The sequence below is a fragment of the Ictidomys tridecemlineatus genome, unplaced genomic scaffold, assembly GCF_052094955.1.
Source record: "Ictidomys tridecemlineatus isolate mIctTri1 unplaced genomic scaffold, mIctTri1.hap1 Scaffold_5646, whole genome shotgun sequence".
NCBI classification, from domain to species: domain Eukaryota; kingdom Metazoa; phylum Chordata; class Mammalia; order Rodentia; family Sciuridae; genus Ictidomys; species Ictidomys tridecemlineatus.
The window spans coordinates 1-15158 of record NW_027523786.1 but is presented as its reverse complement, the minus strand read 5'-3'; the positions used below and the strand labels follow the sequence as shown (position 1 = coordinate 15158).

The 15158-nt window shown below is 44.8% G+C and overlaps 1 long non-coding RNA gene across 1 annotated transcript; it reads left to right on the top strand.

The window, feature by feature from the left end:
- Nucleotides 1–9275: 9275 nt before the first annotated feature.
- On the top strand, nucleotides 9276–12640 carry LOC144374052 (uncharacterized). The gene is made up of 2 exons (XR_013433582.1): nucleotides 9276–9792; nucleotides 11274–12640. It is a non-coding gene; the product is annotated as an uncharacterized LOC144374052 (long non-coding RNA).
- The last annotated feature ends 2518 nt before the right edge of the window (nucleotides 12641–15158 follow it).

The window sequence follows — 15158 nt, the reverse complement described above, 5'->3', positions numbered from 1 at the left end:
ATTGCTAGCTAAAGGGGCTTCCTAAAAACTCACGTGTTTGCCTCCATGGCCTTGCTCTTGCCCCGCAAATGTATGTAAATTTTATTGTTTCTAGTTTTTCTGACTCTTTTTATGCACCTATCTTGCTTTCTGATTAGATGTCAAAGAAAGGTGTGACATATGTTCATGGTAATGTGTGGAGCTAGACATTATGCAAATTTGGAATAACAACATGTTTTGTGTGTGCAGAAGATTGAGCCAAAGGTGCTCTTCCATTGGGCTTTACAAAAATCTTTTACTTTTTATTCTAAGACAGGGTCTCACTACTTTTGGGATACTACCCTAGAACTCAACAACTTCTTGCCTCAGCCCCTGAATTACTGGGATTATAGGAATGCACCACCACACCTGGATTGACTAATAATTTGTAAGTCCCTTTCCCTTATTTCTTAAATTTGAACCACATATTTTAGAGGAAAGCCTCATCTTCACCACGGTATGGAATGTAATCTCCCATCGAACAGCATGGTCCAGTGCTGCCTGAGAATCTGGGCTAAGCACTGTGTGTCCTGGGCTCACTAGGTCACTTCTGGTCATCATTACTGGGGGGTGGATGTGGGAACATGTATAGATTGGGACCTGGAAGATAATGTAGCTTTCCATCTCTGTTTAAGACAAGCGAGTGGCCAATGAGCCAGGAGGCCCTTGTGACTCTCAAGATCCTACCTCTGTGGTTAGGTCACTTATCATCCTTTGTGCTCTGTCTATCCCTCCAGTTGCCAGCATAGCACCAGCCCGTGGAGGAGAACCAGTTGCTACCCAGGAGCCCTGCCTTTCACCTTGAACCCTCCCATCAAGTGCCCCAGGACAGTGTTCAGACAAGCCATTGACCTTCCCTCTCCACAGCCTTTGTAGCACTACTCAGTGGTGAAAATCACCTCCTACAGCACTGGTCAATCTCTTTCCTCCTCTGTGGCTCCAGAACTCCAGGTTCACAGGCAGGTTTCTATCCAAATGTGACAGATGAATCCCTTCCCTTCAAGGCAATGGAATGTGTGAGAGGAAGGTGATTCTGGTACCAGGGGGTCAGCCCATATGAGAAGACAGAGAGCCTGATAGTGACTTGTCTTCAGACACAAGGAAATGGTAACTGAAACAGTGGGGGAGGTCCTGGGTGTGTGGGAGAAAGAATGCTATGAAACCGTGGCTGCCTCTCCCTGAAATCTGAAAAGTTAGAACAGCAGAGCATCTCCATGCCCAGATAAATAAAGGTTGACCCCAGGTACTTCCCCTATTTAAGGGATACTGGGCTCCTTGGGTGACCCAAAGCCTGAAACTAAGGGACATACAATCCAATTCATGAACCATCACACATGGAACTCCCTGACAGTGCCAAAAAATGACTAGCATAGGAGGGTAGAGGTGCTTTGATCCTCAGACCAGGGCCAGTGGTCCCCCCAAACAGGGCACTATCCCCCAACCCAGCAGGACTGACAATGTATCAGCTAGATTCGAGGAGCCCACTGCCCCTTCTAGCCACACCAGCCCATGATTTCCCAAACACATTCGTACCATCCCCACTACAGCAATCCTATGTACCAAGTGCCCACTGGGATCCTGCCAGCTAAGTGGACCCACCCTTCCTTTCACTGTGACAGGAGCCTGCATCCTTGGAGATACACAGCTTAAAGGCGTAATTGCCATTAATGAATCTCTTGGACAGATGAAGCTAGTGGGGTTGGAGGTTTGGTAGGAAACAACCTGCAGCCCTCCAAGTCCAGACAAGACCAGCAAAGAGACGGACTGCAGCTCACAATACAATCCCTTGTAGATCTTTCAGGCTTTCAGGGTAGCCTGCCCTCCACCACTTCAGCCTCCTATGGTAGGGCATGGGGGTGCAGGTCTGGGAGATGTCTTTGGAGGGACCAGCCTCCTCCATGTGCAGGTTCTCACAAGGCCACCCCTCTCTGCCCTGCCACCAATAGCCAGGCAGTTCATGACAGGGGAGTTGCGATTCTTCCCCTGTCTGGTCCCACTGGTTCTCTTCCTTGTCCCTCCATATCTGATCAGGCTTTGGGCACTAGATGGGGTCACCAGCCTCTTGACCCTGAGACATCTACCTCCTAGTCCAGGTGAGTTTAGTTTGCACCCCCCTGGAGGGCAGATTACTTGGCCAGTGAGGACAGTGTTTGGGTAAGAGGGTGTCACCTGGTCATGCAGGTGACTAGCATACATGGGATGGGGCTCTCCAACAGGGTCATGTTCCGTCTTCTACATCCGGCTTGTGGCTTTTGCCAAAGTTGCCATGAATTTAGGCACTGGAGTTGGGTTTTCAAAATAAAAGGAGCTTTCTGTCTGCTCAGGACCCCAGAATGAACAAGGGGAAATGTAGAAATAGCTCACCATGCCCTTTGAGAGCCCTGCATTTTGTCCAGGAGATGTACTCAAAGCTGCTTGCTGTGGCCATTATGCCAGGTGCATGGGGCATGGAGAGGTATGGGGTTGGGGACAGGAACAGAATTCAGGTGCTACCCAGTGGGTGTCCCTTCCCCACCAAGCACCAGTTTCCAATCCTGATGCCTCTTCCTTCCATGCACAGGCTCATCTCCAGGGCTGGTTAGATCCTTTCCTACCTGCAGTTCTCAGCAGCAAGTGCTCATCTGTGCCTGTGGAGGTGAGAGGGCCCCTAGGCTTTGGGAGCCACAAAGGCCACTGCCTGGATGAGTGGTAGTGTTCAGGCCTGTAGGCCTGGAGGGGTCCACAGCTTCCTTGGGAGGCAAGTTCTGGCTTCTGCCCTCCAGGATCCTTGGGCACCAAAGCCATGAGAGTGACTCTAAAGTCTGCAGAGGAGGAGGCCAGCTCCTTACCTGGGTGACCAGGTCCACCACTGGGCAGAAAAGATCACTGTGGCCAGGCTCTTGTACTCTGACTTCTCACACTAAGAGATGCCACCGCAGCTGTCCAACCCTCCAGGAGATTGCAAAGTCTGCACACTTCCTCGGCAAGAGGGTATGTCCCTGCCCTGCTGCAAAGGTCATCAGAGACATTATTGGAGAGCTGGATCCTAACTACTAGAGGGGCATGGGACTGAGTGGGGAAATTTTCCCAAACCAGGAAGCTACCCAGAGCGTGGGTACCCAGCCCACAGATGAATTCAGAGTTTAAGCACAGCCAACCCTGGTCAGCAGTCCCTGAACCTCTAGTTGTATGTTTTAATGATGAAAATAGAATATAAACATTAATAACACCCTCATCCTTAAGATGAATAAGCTCTTACTTGATATTCAAAGGAAAAAATAACTTTAGAGAAGTTCAATTCCATAGAATTTATCTGAGCAAGCAGAAATACAAAAATCAACAACTGGAATGACTGGATTCTCTGAAAGCCCTCACAATCACAAAATGTCCATGGAACTAATGTGTGCAGTGCCATGTGGCAGTATTTACGAACTGAAGTGAGGCACAAAATCCTTTCCTTGCTTACAACAATATTACGACTCTAAACTGGCCAAGTTCAGCTGCTGTACTTGCCTGAGCCAAGGCTATTCAAGAAACGAGGCTGTCAGTCAGTCAAGCTACTAAATTGTCTTGCAGTTTTCAAAAGGACTCAGTTTGAGTCCCTACATAGGTTTGCCACTGATGTCTGCCTGGACAGCTGGACCCTTGGAGACTCTACTGCTGCACAGTCTGAACAGCCAAGCCTGAGCCTTGCTTGCAGTGCCTCTGGGCCCCACTGCAAACCTACTGGAGGACCTGCCAGAGAGCGCACCAAATGCATAAACTGTGGCTCCATCTAGACACTACTTGGTGGTAGGAGGGAACTGGCCCCTACCTGTGCAAAGCCTGCAGCCTCTACACTAAGTTGAATGACCTCAGTGTGCCCCGCATCAAGCAGCAGAAGCACGCGCCTTCATCTTGGTGGCTAGGACTATCCCATGACAACTGGCACACCACCATCATGACCTTATGGTGCAGAAACGCTGAAGGCAAACCTGCGTGCAATGCCTGTGGACTCTATCAGAAACTCCATGCAGTGCCTCAACCTCTTCCTAAGAAAAAAACAGGGAATTCAAACCAGAAAACCAAAACCTAAAAACAATGAAGTCAAAGACTTGTTCTCCTAACAGCAATAATTTGGTTCTTGTGACTCCAACTTCTCTATCTTCTAACTCAGAGGATTACAGCAGAACTACTTCCCCTCCAACAGTACCAATAGCCTCAGGGACAGGAGCCCCTGTGAGGTCTGCTGCAGGAGAGGGCACCAACCCTGAATATAGCAAGCTCCATTATTCAGGTCAAATGGGCTCCACATAGGCTTCAGTCTGGCCTTGCCAGCTGAAGTCACGTCCTCAGTGGGACAGGATTCCTATTGTGCTCTGGCCCTGGCCTCAGCCCTTGTGACAACGAGGTGGGGAGGGATCCACCCAAGAAGGCCTTGCACCTCTTGTGTCTGAATTTGTCCAGCAGCCCAGACTGTGGGGACCGTGTAGACAGTGCATCCCACCCATGTGTGATTTCCCCAGGAGGCTTGCTAAAGAGAAAAAGAAGATGAAGCTCCTCTAGGAAAGGGCCAGTGTGTGAAAACATGGCCTGCTCCATTGGGCCAGGGACACTTCCAGCCAGTCTGCCACAGGTTGGCTCCTAAACTGCTTGCAGAAACTGGGACTAGGAACAGGGCCAATTGCCTGCTAAGGAAAATGCAGAGATTCTTTCCAACAAAGTTCTATGTGAATTGCCCCAAATCATGTGTTTCTTCTGATCAATTATTTTGATCAATCAATATTGGTTATTCCAGAATTTCTGCACACCTCTTCCACATGCATATTTCACAAGCATTCGTGGAGAAGATCATTGGAGGCTGTTTGGCACAGTCTTGAAGACTCAGTGAGTTCCTGGCTCTCTTGTCAAAATATTGTTCAGTTTGCAAGACTGAGTAGTGACTCCAACAGACTCTGCGACTGATGTTTCTCAAAGGTCATCTTGCCTGACTAGTCTGAGGTCAGCTGGAATTTGTGCATCGGTAGCAAGCAAGATATTATTCTTCCATGCATATATTTTTTTAAATAAGTGAAATTTCCATTACAGCAATGAGAGTGAAATCATTTGCAGAAGGTAGGACAACATTTTTATAATGAATGTAAAAATTTACCTTAATGTTACTTTAAATAATTTAAAATTAGAATAATATGAACTTAAACCTTCTTATTCTTCTTTACATTTATTTTGCATTTCTATATTCCTGATTGTTTAAGAGAACTATTTCAAGAAAAACCTTTTTTCAGAAAATTTTGCTTCTTTCCATTTGTTAAGAATTTTTAAACAAGAATTCCAACATATGCCCTTTCTTTTACTGTGGAATATGTACTGGAAAAATAGCAACAGAACTTTACCACCTAGTGAACAACACTTGTAAATATTCTAAGCATCTATGAATGCTCTGATGAAGTCTGTATAGTCTGCTAACCCACAGGCTGGTTAACATTAATTTTTTTAAAAATGCAGTGTCATATGGAAACCTATTTTGATAGAATTTTTAAAATAAAAGGATATTGTTTTTTTCTGTAGAAAGTGATATAAATTTTTTTATTGTGCTCCCTTTTTTTGTTGTTGTTGTTACTGTGACCCAAATCCCTAACAAGAACATCCATCGTAGAAGAAGAAAAGATATTTTCACAATATCAGAGGTTTCAGTCCATGATCAGTTGGCACCATTGCTTTGGGCCAGAGCGGAGGCAGAATATCATGGTGAAAGCCCATGACAGAGGAAAACTACCCTGTCCCATGGCAGCAGGAATGCAGAGAGACAGAGCAAGCTCCCAGGGAGAAAATGTAACCCACAAGGGCGTGCGCCCACGACCTCCTTCCTGCTGACTCACATCACCTGCTGGCAGTTACCACCAAATACGTAGTCCTCTCAAATCATCCACTCAAAATCATCAAGATTTGGAGGTCTGGGGTTATGGCTCAGTGGTAGTGCACTTGCCTGGCATGTGTGAGGCACTGGGTTCGAATCTCAACACCACATATAATAAAAATAAATATCTATCAACAATTTAAAAAATTAATAAATAAAAATAAAAGTATTTTAAAAACTCAGGATTTGTTAGGTCAACTGTTAGGCCACAGCACTCACAATCTAATCACTTCACTGTGAGCATTTCTGCACTGTCACCCGTGAGCTTTGGGGGACAACTCACACCCAAAGCATAACGCATTTTAATTACCAAACAGAAAGTGGTTTTTGCTCAGTGTCTACGTAGGTTGATCATCACCAGATCATTGATGATGTAATTCTGTCTACCTTGTGGCCTGGTGAAACTCCTTTCCAGTATTCCCATGGAAGTTCCATCAGACCCATCCAGCACACCAACACACTAGCTAATATCTACACCCAATTAGGTCCCATCACACGTCCCATTTCCAAGGCAGTAGCATCAGGCACCACGACTTACTGAACGCAGGAGTTGTTCCTGTGCCCCCTGGAACCTTTGAAGCACAGCTGCCTTTTTGGATGATGCTTCTCTAAATACAAGAGTTGTTTGCTGTTCAAAGCCCCACACTGTTTTTGTCTTAGGGACTGTGGTGCATCTTCATGCCGCAGCGCCCCTTCAACTAATGCTAGAGCAACCCACACTGGAGCCTCCCAAGGCCTTCAGGGCCACAGACAGCAATGAAACAACCAGGTGCTGCATGAAAGGTAATTTTCAAAAGACTTAAGAGCCAAAAAAATCTGTTGGAGGGTGGTGCAACATCAGTAAAAGGCCAATTGAGCACATGGTTGCCTTCTTTCTCCACAAGAGGAGTGTCTAGAGTGGCTTCACATACTCTTACCCTTGGTGTAACTCCAAACCTCTTAAATTCTTCTGCCAATTTGTCTGCATTTGCATTGGCTAGATCCTGTGTAGGAAGGAATCTTCTTTCATACAGGTGACATTCGTTGGAGAAAAGATAGTTTCTTCAACAAATGATGCTGAGAAAACTGGAAATCCATATGTAGAAAAATAAAATGAAACCCCTATCTCTCACCCTGGTTGAAATTCAACTCGAAGTACATCGAAGACTTAGGCACTAGAACAGAGACCCTGGGTCTAGTAGAAGAAAAAGTAGTCCCATGTTGGCCGAGGAACTGACTTCCTTAACAAGACTCCTAATGCACAAGAAGTAAAATCCAGAATCAATAAATGGGATATATTCAAACTAAACTGTCTCCTCAGTAAAGAAAACAATCAATAATGTGAAGATAGAGCCTACAGAATGGGATGAAATCTTTACCACATGCACCTCAGATAGAGAATTTCCAGAATATATAAAGAACTCAAAAAACTCAACACCAAAAAAAAAAAAAAAAAAAAAAACCAAATAACTCAATTAATAAATGGGCTAAGGAACAGAACAGATACTTAACTAAGAAGATATACAATCAACCAACAAATATATGAAAAAATGTTTAACACCTTTAGTGGTTATAAAAATGCAAGTCAAAACTACTCTAATATTTTATCTCACTCCATTCAGAATGACAATTATCAAGAATACAAGCAGTATTAAATGTTGATGAGGCTGTGGGAGAAAAGGTACAGTCATACATTGCCCGTGGCCTTGCAGATTGGTGCAAACATTACAGAAAGTGGTATTGAGATTCCTCAGAAAACTGGGAATGAAACCACCATTTGACCCAGCTATCCCACTCTTAGGTTTATACTCAAAGCACTTAATATCAGCAGACTACAGTAATGTAATCACATCAAAGTTCATCAATATTGATCAATTCACAATCGATAAACTATTTAACAAACCTAGGTTCCGTTCAACAGATGAATGGATAAGAACGTGAGGCATGTGCACACAATGAAATATTACTCAGCTTTAAAGAAGAATGAAATTATGGCTTATGATTTCATGACCAGTATGATTCTACATCACATACAAACCAAAGAATGAGAGGCTATACTCCATTTATGAGTCATGTGTCAAAATGCATTCTATTCTCATGCGTAACTAATTAGAAAAAAAATTAGAAAAAGTAAAACAAAGAAAAAAACTGACTATGTTTATATTATTTGATTCTCAGTCACAAAAGGGGAAAAAAGGAAGATAAGTAACCACAATCCTGATCTTCCACATGAGTACTGCATTGAAATGAATAGGTATTGGGCTTGGTTGAATGTGGCATATGTGCAAAAAGTGATATATATCTTGACACACCACGTCCTTCAATCCTCAGATTGAGAAATGTGTCCCAAGTCCTAGGAGGCTTCACAGCAGCTGAGGGATTCCAGGACTGGGATGTGTCCCACTCGTCCTTGAAGCCATACTGTCCCTGCTTGAGGCCAGGACTGCTTGCCCACAGGGCTGCAAATCTGGGTGCAGTGGGTGGTCCTGCCTGCATGAGGAGCCTGGGAGACTCTGAAGGCCAGGTTTTCCCAGTCCTTCCACACCTAGTGATTCACTGACCATGGCCCTGATGAGTTGGGGTTGGACAGGCAGAGTGGTTGTCAGTCCCTGCAGAGTAAGAGATTGAACCTCTCTAGTGGCATCTCCATCAGGGACATAGTGGGCAGCCCCCCACCCCAGTCACACACCCTGGTGCCAGCAGCACCTGCAGCCTCTGCGTCTGGATAAAGGAGACACGGAGCCTCATCCTGGCAGCAGGAGGAGCAGCTATGGAGTGGTGATGGATTCCCTGGGAGAGTGTTCTGGGGCTGCTTCAATGAAATACGTGGATTGTCCCATGGGACAATTGTCCAATGGGTTAAAACATAATAAACGCACTGTACAATTCAAAGGCAGCATCTCCATCTCGCCACTCCTCCTGCCCATTGTGGAGTCCTGTCAAGTCCCCACTGTTCTTTCTCAATATTTTATGATCATTTGGCTTCCTTGTATCTCCATGTGCTTCTAGAGAGCTTTAAAATTCTTTTTTTTTTGTAGTTTGCTGATTTATTTTTAAATTAAGTAATTAATTTTAATTAGGTGTATATGACAGCAGAATGCATTGTGATTTACCGTACACAATTGCAGCACAACTTTTCATTTTTCTGGTTGTACACGATGCACCATTTGTGCATTCATACATGGACCTAGGGTAATGATGTCCATCTCATCCCACCATCTTTCCAGCCTCCATTTCCCCCTTCCCACTCCTCCCTCCCTTTGCCCCATCAAAGTTCCTCCATCCCCCCTTCTCCAATTATGGATCAGCATCCACTTATCAGAGAGAACATTCAGCCTTTGATTTGAAATAGCTGCAGAGTCCTGGGCTTTCCTTGGCGGCTTGGCGGCCGAGTGGCCGATCAGCCAGCAGGGGGCGCACTGTCCGCCGCGCTCCCTCCCAGCGCCCGCTTCCGCTAACGGAAGCCTGGAAGGCTGGAGGCTGCGGGATGGCGGTGCCGCTCAGGTCCCGCTCTGGTCGCTACCTGCGCTGCCCGGGCGCGGCATCCACTGGCCCGGCCTCACGCTCCGCCCGTCGCCGGCAGGTGTGCAAAGCCGGACCGGCCGAGGCGGCCATTTCCGCGGCCTGAGACCCGCGGCCCGCGGCAGCTGAACCAGAACTTCGGGCGCCTCTTTCCCGCTAGGACGCTGCCTGCCCCGCGCGCCAGGGCGGCCGGCGGGCAGGTGTCCTCCGGGAGGAGCCTCTGGGACCCGCAGCGTGGATGGCGCGCAGCAACCCGTGTCTCTCTTACCTCTATCCCTGTGGTGCCTGCTGATGGGGACTGGGTGCCGCCTGGGGCGCCCTGGAGCTGGGGAGGGGCGGCGGTTGAGCGCCTGAGGGAACCCGCACCCACCTGTCCGCCGGCGCGGGGTGGGGGCCAGGTGAGTGGTCAGTGAGCATGCGTGGGCTTCAGGTGGTGCGGAGGGAACACCGCGGGCTGTGCCAGTTGTGCCTCCAGGCAGGAGCACCAGAGGATGAACCCCAGGCCTTGCTTGGCTGCCTCCTAGCTTTCCCTGAGGATGACCACTCACTCTGAAAGCTCCTTTTTCCACTGCTTCCTTTTGTACCTGGGCAAACACTTTGTCATGAGCCATGCTCTGTGATTTGTGTTTCTAAGTTTGATTATTCACTTTCTATAGATCAATTATGAATCTCTCCAATTAGGACTTTAATGTTTTTCTCAAAACTCAGTTTTTGTTTTTGACCTACAAGCAACCAAAAACTTAGCCTTTAATGCATGCCTTTTTCTTCATTAATTCAGCTAAGAAATATGTATGGAACACCCACTGTGTGCATTGTGCTGGGCACTGTACTGGACACCCTCCATGCATATTTGATTAAGGCCTAGGCTTTTGCATCACATGTCCTTTCAGTTTGGTGGAAAAGAGAAGAGAATCAATTGCTCATTATCTTTCTTGCTTGGCATGATCTCAGCCAATACTCTCAAATTTCACTTTTGTTCAAGGATTCTGATTCTTGCAAGAACATTTTACTTTCTTTGGGGAGTTCATTTAGTATCTGAAATTTTGTGTGTATTTTATGCTGCCTTTCTATAATATGCCTTTACTGGCTTTTTAAAGTGCACATATGTAACTTTTCTGGAGACAAAAATGAGGCCTTTACCTATAATGGGGTCCTGTTTGGTTTTTAACACAGTATGCAGTGTGGTTACTGCTGAAGCTGAAAACCTGGTATTCTTTCTCGGTAGTGGTAATGTTTTTCTGGCAATTGCCATACTTAGGCCTTTCACATTCTTGGAGTATATTGGAACTTTATGAATATAGAAATGTTTAACAGGCTTCTGACTTTATCCCATGTAACACTTGAATTGAGAGTCTCTTGTTTTCTTTGTATATACTCATACCCCAAATTCACAACTTAATTTTGAAGTTTATCTTTCATTTGATGAACTTTTCCCCCTCACAAAGATTCCAAGTTTTTCTCAACTCATGAAGCCGATGATACATAAACAACTGTAAAGAGAACCACAAACTGAGATGAGTTTCTTTGCTATCTTCATCTAGACACAGTTATGTCTGTCTCCTATCCTACCCCACCTTGGCCTTATGATAAAAATTCATAACCCAGCAGAATTACAAAGTGTTAAGTCCACAAATAATTGCCAAGTCCTGTTCAAAGTCATTCTTTCTCACCTGCCTTTACCTGTGCTTTGATTTTGAATAGCTTGTGCTGTTTTGGAGCCTTCGTTTCTTAAAAGTTAAAATGGACTGGTAGAGAATAAATACAGCACAGGAGGAGTGATTTCAGTGACTTAGTCACAAACCAACACAAAATATTTTAATGAATGAATGGGATTCAATTGTCATTTTGTAAATGATCATCTTTCTTCCTTTTCTGGTAGGGTTTTTAGACCCTGAGGAGGAATTGGAGCTGATCCACATTATGGGAATGGAAACCACCGAACCTGAGCCAGACAGTGCAGTGCAGCCTGCCTCTTGTTCTGATGACCTTTGATGCCAAATGAGACTCTGAGAAGACCACTCCATTGAAGACTGTTCTAAGAAAAAGCAGGATCAGAAGAGATTGGGAACTCAAAGAGGTCTTGAGACCAATGTTAAACAGTTTGCTAGAATCTGGATCAGTTCATGGGGATTTTAGATCTAGAGACGAGAGTGGTGATGAGAGCAGTTTAGTTTCCATGAACCTATGGAAATGAAACCTCTGGAAATTAATCCATCATGTCCAACAGAAGAAAATGATGTATCTGTCCTGATTCCTGTGGGGGACCAACTACCAGAAGCCCGTCTTTCCACTGATGTTCCAGAAAAAACGGTTCCAATCCAAATCACAGCTTTCCACCAGAAACCACGGGTGAGACAGTGGTCCATTCGACCACAGGGCACTTCCAGACTGAACTTTTTAAAAAATTTATTTATTTGTTCTAATTAGTCATACATGACAGCAGAATTCATTTTGATTCATAGTACACAAATGGAGCACAACTTTTTATTTCTCTGGTTGTACACAAAGTAGAGTCACATCATTCGTGTCTTCCCATATGTATCTAGGGTAATGATGTCCATCTCATTCCACCATCTTTCCTACCCCCATGGCCCTCCCTTTCCATCCCTCCCCTTTGCCCTATCCAAAGTTCATCCATTCCTCCCTTGTCCCCTCCCCCATTATGGATCAGTATCTACTTATCAGAGAAAACATTCACATTCAGTTTCAAGTGATATTCCTACTAGCCCCGACTGCATATACATTGTAATGGATTGATTATATTCCAGGGATTTTTCAAGACAACAGATTTGGACATTTGGACATCAGTGATAAATTGAGTACTGAGCTCTTCCAGGACAAAAGTGAGGAGGCTTCCCTTGACCTAGTGTTTGAGCTGGTAAGTCAGCTACAGTGTCACACTCACAAAGAGAATGGAATTGAAATTTGCATGGAGTTTCTGCAAGGCACTTGTATTTATGGCAGGAATTATTATTCATGCTTAGAGCACTGTATATTGTTTTTCCTATTTCAAGAAAATTTACCATTTGTTAAAGAAACCAACTTCCCATTTAAAATTGTCTGTTAACTATGAAAGCTGTATATACTTGAGTCATTTGTATATCTCTTCATACTGTAGTGGTCTTTCCTTTGTTATTGACTGATACAGTACCCTGATTACAAGGTTATTTTGTACTTGTCTTAATACATTAGTATAATAACAACTGCTTAAAAATAAAATAAAATAAAAGTACCATGTGAAATTGATGATTACTGTAATCAAGCTAATTAACATATCCACCCACTCACATATGTGTGTGTGTGTCTGTGTGTGTTTGTGTTTGTGTGCGTGTGTAGTGAGAACACTTTCAAGCAGAACAATCAAAAAACTTTTTTTAGTTGTAGTTGGACACAATACCTTTCTTTTATTTATTTTTGTGTGGTGCTAAGGATTGAACCCAGGACCTCACATGTGCCAAGCAAGTGTTCTGCAACTGAGCCATAACCCCAGCTCACAGAGCAGCAAATTTAAGCATACAACAGAGTGTTATTCACTGTGGGGACCCAGTTGTAGGACAGATGTCCAGAATTGGCTCATGCTGCATCACTGAAGTTTTGTACTCTTTGGGTAACAGCTCCTGTTTTCCTAAACCCCGAGCTCCTGGGAACCACCATCCTGCTCTCTGCTTTTACAGAGCAACTGGTTTTGATTCCACACTTCATTGAGGTCATAGAGCACGACCTTCTACATTTGCTTTTTTCACTTAGAATAATGTCTCCTAAAGCTCATTAGGGTTTCAAATCACAAGATTTCCTGCATTTTGAAGGCAGAATATTGTTCTGGGTGTCAAGTGGTTGACATGTTTTTGTATGTGGACCTAATCTTAAAACACCAGTTAAGAAAATTAATGAGATTTTTTTCAGAAGTGATTTATGAAACATTACTTTTATTTGTTTTAGTACCAGGAATTGAACTCATGGGGGGTTAACACTGAGCCATATCCCAGCGCTTTTTGTTTGTTTGTTTGTTTGTTTGTTTGTTTGTTTTCAAATTTTGAGACAGAGTCTTGTAAAGTTGTTTAGGGCCTTGCTAAATTGCTGAGACTGGATTTGAACTTGCAATTCTCCTGCTTCAACCTCCCAAGCTCTGGAAAGTAGTATAGAAATCCCTCAGAAATCTTGCAATGAAACAAGCATTTGAACTAGTTATCCCACTCTTTGGCATATACCCAAAGGACTTAAAATGGGCATACCATAAGGATGCACCCACATCAATATTTTTTGCACCTTAATTCACAATAGCTAAGCTCTGGAACCAACCTAGGTGGCATTCAACAGATGAATGGAAAAAAATACACACACATACACACAGGAATATTTCTCAGCCATAAAGGATGAAATTATGACATTTGCTGGTAAGCAGATGGAACTGGAGATGGAGACTATCATGCTAAATGAAATAAGCCAATCCCAAAAAAACAAAGATTGAATGTTCTCTGATATGTGGGTGCCAATGCACAATAAAGGGGTGGGGAGGGAAGAATAGACTTCATTGGATAAGACAAATGGGAATGAAGGGAAGGGAAAAGGGATGAGAAAAGGAAAGATAGTAGGATGAACCAGATGTAACTTTCCTATGTTCACGTATGGATTCATGGCCAGTGTAAATCCTCATCATGTACAGCCAAAATATGGGGAGTTAGACTCCATGTACCTATAATGTGTCAAAATGCATTCCACTGGCATGTATAAGTAAAAAGAACATAAAACATTTAAAATCCATCTGCCAGAGGCTTTACCAGGGCCTATTCTGGATCACAGGGTGGGCAGTACATGGAACAGCGGTGTCAGAATGGCCCAATGAGCGCAGGAGGAATTGTGTGGTCCATGACAGGAGGGTGGGTCTGTGCACATAGTCAGTTGCCTGCCTGCTGGACCCCATTTTGCACTGTTGCAGTGGTCAAGCAGAGTCTTCTGGGCAACCAAGACACCTGCAGGGACCGAAGGAGGGGGTGACAGAAGCAGCATTGGGTGGTGGGGTGGGACATGGTTTCCACAGATAATCTTACTTCCAATAGTCCCAAAGGTGTGGACAAGTGTCCCAGCAAGGATGCAGGGTGGTGGCAGCTGCCACATCTAAGCCCTGTCAAGGTTCCACAGGATGATAGCAGCTGGCTACCTGGTTGTGTGACAGGGTGTTGGCCACTGTAAGTCCAGCATGTGGACCACTGTACCCCACAGGAGAAGATGGGGAGCGTGTTGTGGCAGTGACAAACAGACACCTGTCCCTTTGTTTCCCGCCTTTCCAGAGGGAATGGGGTGTGTGCCCTCTGATCCTTAGCCTGCCTTCTCCATTTCCTGATCCCAAGGTGGAAGCAATATGGGTCTTTGCAGTGCAGGGTCCAGCAGAGGTCACAGCTGGGTGTGGTCACAGTGATGCAATAGGCAGCAGGGACAGCAGACTACCATGCACCATGGGGCACCTAGAAGAGCATGTCCCTACACTGGTCCACAGTGGAAGCAGCCAATGTGAGTGTCAAAGTCAGAATTGTGCCTTTTCCACTGTTTCTTAATTAGAAAACACAAGGATGTTGGACGTGCTTTATGTTTGGATATGGAGTGACCAGGAGAGAAAAGCAAACACAAAACCATCAATTGCAAAATGAAACACACCTATCCCACTCCTCGAGTTGTGCCTGAATGACTTAATGTGACACAGCCACATTAATGTTTATAGCAGCTCAACTCACAATAGCTAAACTATGGAAGCAACCTAGGTGCCCTT